General features: G+C 41.0%; 1 protein-coding gene across 1 annotated transcript in view; it reads left to right on the top strand.

Moving 5' to 3' along the window:
* The first annotated feature begins 88 nt into the window (after nt 1-88).
* SLC25A40 (solute carrier family 25 member 40) overlaps nt 89-8185 on the top strand; it is a 78543-nt gene continuing 70446 nt past the window's right edge. The window contains exon 1 of the mRNA XM_070368857.1: nt 89-343. The gene's annotated coding sequence lies outside the window, so the exon portion shown is untranslated. The remainder of the gene's footprint in view (nt 344-8185) is intronic.

The raw sequence follows: 8185 nt of genomic DNA, 5'->3' as shown, positions 1-8185 counted from the left end.
GCGCTCGCCCCCACGTGCCCGCCCCTCGCGCCGTGCGCCCAGTCCCTTAGTGCCCGCCTCCTCGCCCTGCGCGTCCCGCCCCTCGCGCCTGCGCCCCGCCCCCAAGGGTGGTGTCTCTGTGCCCCGCCGGCTCTTCCTATGCGATGCCTTCCCGGCTTCAGGTCCGCGCTCGGTGGTCGCCGCCCCGCGTCCCTTCGCTACCCTGAAGAGTCCTTGTGGTTCCGAGTTGACCGAACAGAGTGAATGCAGTTAGCGCCGCCGGCCGGCCCAGCTCTCCACCGGGGTCATTCCGGCTTTCTAAGGTTGCTCGGACCGCCGGTCCTCCAGTTGCTCCCTCCACCAGGTACGCTTGTTCTCCGCGGGTCGACTGTTCCGGCTGCGGGGGACGCAGCGGTTGCGGCCGAGCCCGGACTCAGATTGGGGCGGGGCGGGTTGGCTGCTGCAGGCTCTGTTTTCCGCGCCCCGAGTGCGGTTTTCCCGCGGTCATCGGGCCATCTGGAGGCAGGCCGCAGAGAGATTTCACGGGACAGAGCGGCGGGGGGCGTCGAAGCGAGGGCTGGGCCAAAAAGCCCCCGGCCTAGAGCGCGTCCTGGGCGCCTTGTGCTTTTTGTTATTTACGTGCGCTACTCTATTGACCTCTTGTACCTACATCTGATTTCGTTTTACTGAGTTTATTTCAACAGTACCTGGAAAGGAGATTTGAAATCTCAAGTCTAGGTTTTTGGGTCTGGACAGATCCGTTTGTAAAAATTTGGTTAAATTACTTACTCCTTTTGAATCTCAGTTTTTTACATCTCTTAAAATGGGATTTGTAGTAAGGATTCCATTGAGATGCTTTGAAAACTAAGTTAATTTCGTCTTGTGAGAAAACACTTCACACACACACAAAAGGATTTTGGTATGTTTCTGCCTGTAAACTTCTTAAGGAGTAAAAGAGTTAAATCTTGTACTATGCATTCCTTACCACCTGGCCATGATAATCACTCATTGTTTGGTGGTTGATTTTTAACTTGTTACGAAAAAGCTCAGGGAAGTTAGTGCCAGTACCGCTGTTCCACAAATAGGTACCTTAAAAAGCGTAGAAAAGGGGATATTGTAAGTACCTTTAGCCAAAATGGAGGACACAAAGAGATGGTTCAGCTTTGCTAAGGGAAATAAGAGTTTTGCTGTGAATGGCCTTAGTTTGAAGGGTCTGGGGAGATACTAAAGGATCTATTTTTATTAGATCGTTGGTAACATTTGTTGTAGTTCAGGGGAGATGTCTGGGAGAGAATGGTGGGCGTGTCGAATAGAGGGAAGATAGTTTGAGAGACTTACAGCCCAAGCACTGATTCTCAGTCATGGGTGATGCCTATGAGGTTGTCAGAGCTTTAAAGGCTGAAGGAGGTATAGTTTGGACAAACATGCAACATTATAATTTCTATTTGGGAAAAATCTGTTTTCAAAAAAAAGCTACAGGAAGAGCGTGAGGTTTTTATGTTTATAAAAAGTTTTAAAAGATTGAGAAACACTGATACAGAATGCAGTTAAAGTTATGGGAGGAAATGGAAATTGCCCAGGAGAGCATGTGAAATAAGAGAAGTAGTGATGAGCAGAGGATGATGAAATAGTGAAAGAGTTGGAGAAAAGGCCACAGAGTTAGGAAGAAAACTTGGAATTAATCTTCAAATGTCACAAAATTATGAACATTGGCATCGTGCAGGCTTCACTGACTATATGGTTTTTGGGTAATTTTGATCCTAAATTTTAATATCTGAAAAGGGAGTAAAAAACACTTCTCAGATGTGAAAATTAATTGGAACGTTTTTGAAAGCCTAATTAGTACCGTGCCTGGCACAGAATAAGAGCTAAGTAAGTGCTGTCATCCTGGTGAACTCTATATCAGCCTCTCCAACTTCTCGGGTTCTGAAAAGTTAAGTCTTGAAAAATGGGCCTTTGATTCTGGTGTCTAAGATGTCCTTGGTGCATTAGTGAGAATTTCAGGAGATGGCTAAGGTAAATACAGTACTAGATGAAAATGATGGGCTTGAAGTGGTGGTGGATTGAGTATACATTTTGCAAAAAATGTGTCAGTATAGGAAATTATAGTGATAGGAAGGGAAGATAGGGTCTTTGGAAGGTTTGGGGATATGAAAGTCAAAGTTTTAGTCGCTCAGTCATGTCCAACTCTTTGTGACCCCCTGGACCGTACCTCTATTCATGGAATTCTCCAGGCAAGAATACTGGATTGGGTTGCCATTACTTCCTCCAGGGGATCTTCTAGCTCACTGACTGAACCCAGGTCTCCTGCATTGTAGACAGATTTTTTACTATCTGAGCCATCTGGGAAGCTCTTAGGGGATATGGAAAAGATTTAAATATGTTTCTGTTGAAGAACACAAAAATAGGAAGGCCATTTTATGTTGCAGTGAAAGCTGAGGTACCTTTCTTATTTGCTATAATGAGGAAGGACAGTAACACAGTAGCACCCAAGGCTTTGAGACACACCCTCGACTGCACTGCAGGTGATAATGTCAAGCTGTGAATAAGCAGAAAGTTTGTTTTGCTGCACAGTGTTAGAAATTTTCTGATCTGTAACCCAAAGACAATTTTAAAAAATTATTATTGGAGCTCAGATCTTTTGGTAGCCAGTGGAAGAAGGATGTAGTTATATATCTATGGCCTGTAAACATAGACACCTCTTTACCATCATGTATATAATCGGGGTTATTGGTAAAAGAATAAGGTTTATGTTAAAGTATTTCTGGAGATGTGCTTCAGGTGAAAGTTATGAATGCAAGAAGAGATACATGGAGGCAGCATTCCTTGTGGAAAGTTGATTAAAGAGTTCTGTTAAGCAAAGCTGGAGAATATGAGCAGAATCATGGTCTAATTAAACGAACATTTGGCAGTGAATCAAGAGAAAATGAGTTTCATTCAGTACTGACTCTGTTCCTAGGTAGTTTTATGACCTTAGGTAAATATTAACCTTGCCATACTGTAATTTCCTCATCTGTAAATGAAAATAATATGTGTTCTGTCTAACCCACAACTTTTTGTAATTATCAAATGAGACCTTTGCTTTTCCAGACCACCTCATATATATACAAATATAAATTTTTTAATTCTTGAATCTAGGTAAAGGGATTTATTCATTCTTCTGTAATACCACTATCCTTTATTTCTTTTCCTTAAGCCTCTCTACCTGGCTGATAATCGTTCCTCTTGCCTTTTCATAGTAAGCCTGACTTAGAATTAACCTTTTTCTCCTTCGGGCCTTCAGTAGTAGCCCAGTTTGATTTATTTGCCAACTATTGATATATTGTCTGCTGAAATGTGTTCTGTTGCTGTATTTATTATTTGAGAGTCTCACTACCCTGGTGAATTGGAGGACCTAAGGTTCTTCTGAGGTTAAGTTTGTAGTTTTGCAAGCTAAGCATATGAAAGAATAGAGTTGAGTAGTGGCTGTGGCACTAAAGTCCATGTCTTAGTTGACTGGGAAACCGAGGAAAATTCTGCATGTCAAGTCCTTGAACACAACCTGAGTAAAGGGTCAAAAATGAAATTTGAGAGTGGATCACCCTGGGACAATATAATCTAGAGGCTGTTGTGGCACCTGTAGGAGCTGTGAAGGATAATGAGTCGGTTCAGAGGTTGTGTTACATTCTGAACTAGATAGTAAAGTCCTTTAGGACATTATGGAATCCGTTTTGGGCTGTGATTATAAAACAGTCTACCTTCCTAGTACACCGTTTTCTTCTGCGCTGACTGAGCACCTGTGAGTGAAAACTAGAATGAAACCCAAAGGGTGAATAGGAGTTTGTCAAGAGGGAGCATAACACATTTCAGGAATTGCAAAAGCTCGTGTGCTGGAGCAAGGTTAGTAATTTATGTGAGAGGTAATTTGTAGCTTAGACTAGGGTGATGACAGTACAGCGAATGATATTTGAGGGTTAGAATGGTTAGGGCTGGATGATAGGTTGGATGAGGAGGAAGAGCAAGAATGACTCCCAGAGTATTGAAATGGTTAGTTTTACTTAGTGGGGAAGATGAGCAGGTTGTGGGGGATTTTTGAAAATTTCTTCTGCTTAATAAATCCGAGATTGTTTATGAAACAAGCCAGCGGTGGGTGCTCAGGTGGTTGCATTTGTGTGAGCTTTGAATCCTTTTTGCGGGTTATCTCAACTTTATCCACACCTTGGAAATGGGGCTTTTACTCCCATTTCGTAGATTGGGAAACTCATGCAAAGAAAAGTGAAAGGAAGTTGCTGAGAGTGAGGACATTGATTTAGGGCAAGTCTCTCCCTCAGCAAATGAATTCCCAGATTGAAATCGCTTCCATTTTGTAATTTTTACCATATGTTCACTCATTATATAATAGTTATTGTACTTCTACTGTGTGCCATTGACTGTGCTTAGTAGTGGCCCTTCTTAAATAGTCATAAATACTGCTTACTGACTGGGTGTCTGCTGTGTCCCTCCATTTTCCTTACTTCATTCTCTTTACCCCAATTCCTTGTTTTTATACTAGTTTGCCTTGATTTTCTTTTCTTGCTCATTTCTATGTTTATAGTGTTGTTTTAGGCCCATGTATGATGACTTTACAGGTGTTCTAGACTAGCTCACAGGCTTGCTTTTCTGTTTTATGCTGAGGTAAGCATGGTGATGGAGAAAGCAGTGGCACTCCACTCCAGTACTTTTGCCTGGAAAATCCCACGGACTGAAGGGCCTGGTGGGCTGAAGTCCATGGGGTCGCAAAGAGTTGGGCACGACTGAGTGACTTCACTTTCACTTTTCACTTCATGCATTGGAGAAGGAAATGGCAACCCACTCCAGTGTTCTTGCCTGGAGAATCCCAGGGACGGGGGAGGCTGGTGGGCTGCCGTCTATGGGGTCACACAGAGTCGGACACGACTGAAGCGACTCAGCAGCAGCAGTGAGATTGGTTTACTTTAAGACTCCCATAGAAATCGAGTCATGTAGATTTATAAAATTTCTAATACCTTTTTATAATACACATACAATACAATGCACCCATTTTAAGCATATAGATCGATGAATTCTAACAAATATATATATCCATATGATTACCACCTCCCCCATCAAAATAAAGAACATGTCTGTCACCTCAGAAGGTTATTTCACTCCTTGTTCCAGTCTCCTTTCTCCTGCCATTGAAACCACTCTTCTTTCTTTCTTTCTTTTTATTTTTTAAATTATGAAAGTATGATAACACATTTACAGGAGACTTGGAAAATACAGAACAAAGTTACATACAGTTGCATTATATATTGCAGTTATTTTTTAAGTAGATAAATTGAGATTTTTAGTTGGAGTTTCAATATCAAACTCTCAAAAATTAACAGAATGAATATACAGAAAAGTAGAAGGATATAGTAGACCTGAAAAGCATCATGAACCAATTCAACATAATTAAGATTTATACAAATTTCACACAACAGGATACAAATTCTATTCAAGTTCCCATAGATTATAAACTAGGAGACACTGAGACATATCCAAGGACTTTATAAAACAAGGTGCAAAAATTTCATGATCTAAAGAGTATTGAAATTTTACAGAGTCTGTTCTTTTATCACTGTGGAATTATGTTAGGAATCAATAGCAAAAGATATTTGAAAGGTAACCACTCTTGTGATTTCTAATATCATAAATAAATTTCCCTATATTCCAGATTCATATAAATGAAATCCTATAATTTATATGCTTTGTATCTCAGATATTTTGCATAACATAACATTGTTTATGATTCATCCATGTTGCTGCATGTATCTATCAGTAGTTCCATTCCTTTTTATTGTTGAGCTGTTGTGAGAATATGCCACAGTTTATCCATCATCTGTAGATGGATATTTGAGTTATTTCTAATTTTGGTCTTTTATGATAATGCTGCTATGAACATTTGTATGTAGTTGTGGACTTTTTTTTTATTTTTCTTGGAGTTGACTATAGAATTTTTTTGGCTGTACTAGATCTTCATTGTGGGGTGCAGGCTAATCTTGTTGTAGAACATGGACTCTGGAGCACACAGGCTCTCTAGTTGCTGCTTGGAGTCAGTAATTTTGGTGTGCAGGCTTAGTTGCTCCATGGGAGAAACTACAGACGTTTTTAATAACCATTCCCTCCAGCAATGTATGCGAGTTCTAGTTGTTAAACATCCTCCTCACTCACTGGGTACAAACTAGTATCTCATGTCATTTTTTAAACACTTGAGATGAAATTCTGTAACATGAAATTCATTTAAATTATTTTGAAGTGACTTTCAGTGTATTCATGGGGTTGTGCAACCATCACCACTAGAATATATGCAGGACGGTAGAAAGAAATTAAACAGGCATTCCTGATCCCACCTTCCTATCCCTCACCCCGTGGCACCTACTAATCTGCTCTCTGTTTCTATGGATTTGCCCATTATGGACATTTCATGTAAATGGAATCATAAAACAGGTGTTTTTTGTCCTGGCTTCTTTCTTCTGGCATAATTTTCAGGGTTCATCCATGTGTTAGTACTTCTGTCTTTTTTTAGTAACTGAATAAAAGAAAATTCCCTGGTAGGGATAGACCACATTTTGTTTATCCATTCATCCATTTGTTTTGTTTAAACATTTGAGTTGTTTATTCTTTGGCTGTTGTGAATAATAACTCTCTGAACATTTGTGTCCAAGTTTTTGTTTGACTCTGTTTTTTCAGTTTGCTTGTTAATATACCACCACGGTGTGATCACTCACCTAGAGCCAGACATCCTGGAATGCAAAGTCAAGTGGCCCTTAGGAAACATCACTACAAACAAAGCCTGAACACTCGACTGTTTCAAATCCTGAAAGATGATGCTGTGAAAGTGCTGTACTCAATATGCCAGCAAATTTGGAAAACTCAGCAGTGGCCACAGGACTGGAAAAGGTCAGTTTTCATTCCAATCCCCAAGAAAGGCAATGCCAAAGAATGCTCAAACTACCGCACAATTGCACTCATCTCACACACTGGTAAAGTAATGCTCAAAATTCTCCAAGGCAGGCTTCAACAGTATGTGAACGGAGAACTTCCAGATGTTCAAGCTGAATTTAGAAAAGGCAGAGGAAACAGAGATCAAATTGCCAACATTTGTTGGATTATCGAAAAAGCAAGAGAGTTCCAGCAAAACATCTACTTCTGCTTTATTGACTATGCCAAAGCCTTTGACTGTGTGGATCACAACAAACTGTGGAAAATTCTTCAAGAGATGGGAATACCAGACCACCTGAACTGCCTCCTGAGAAATCTGTATGCAGGTCAAGAAGCAACAGTTAGATTTGGACATGGAACAATAGACTGGTTCCAAATCGGGAAAGGCTGTATATTGTCATCCTGCTTATTTAATTTATATGCAGAGTACATCATGTGACATGCCAGGCTGGATGAATCACAAGCTGAAATCAAGATTGCTGGGAGAAATATCAATAACCTCAGATATGCAGATGTCACTACCCTTATGACAGAAAGCGAAGAAGAGCTAAAGAGCTTCTTGTTGAAAGTGAAAGAGGAGAGTGAAAAAGTTGGCTTAAAACTCAACACTCAGAAAACTAAGATCATGACATCCGGTCCCATTACTTCATGGCAAATAGATGGGGAAACAATGGAAAAAGTGACCGACTTTATCTTTTTGGGCTCCAGAATCACTGCAGATGGTGATTGCAGCCATGAAATTTAAATATGCTTGCTTTAAAAAAGCTATGACCAACCTAGAGAGAGTATTAAAAAGCAGAGACATTACTTTGCCAACAAAGGTCCATCTAGTCAAGGCTATGGTTTTTCCAGTAGTCATGTATGGATGTGAGAGTTGGACTATAAAGAAAGCTGAGCGCCAAAGAACTGATACTTTTGAAGTGTGGTGTTGGAGAAGACTCTTGAGAATCCCTTGGACTGCAAGGAGATCCAACCAGTCCATTCTAAACGAGATCAGTTCTGGGTGTTCATTGGGAGGACTGATGTTGAAGCGGAAACTCCAATACTTCAGCCACCTGATGGGAAAAGCTGACTTATTTGAAAAGACCCTGATGCTGGGAAAGACTGAAGGTGGAGAAGGAGACAACAGAGAATGAGATGGTTGGATGGCGTTACTGACTCGATGGACATGAGTTTGAGTAAGCTCCGGGAGTTGGTGATGGACAGGGAGGCCTGGTGTGCTGCAGTCCATGGAGTCCCAAAG

The sequence above is a fragment of the Bos mutus genome, chromosome 4, assembly GCF_027580195.1.
Source record: "Bos mutus isolate GX-2022 chromosome 4, NWIPB_WYAK_1.1, whole genome shotgun sequence".
NCBI classification, from domain to species: Eukaryota; Metazoa; Chordata; class Mammalia; order Artiodactyla; family Bovidae; genus Bos; species Bos mutus.
This window is presented reverse-complemented; position numbering and strand designations above follow the sequence as displayed.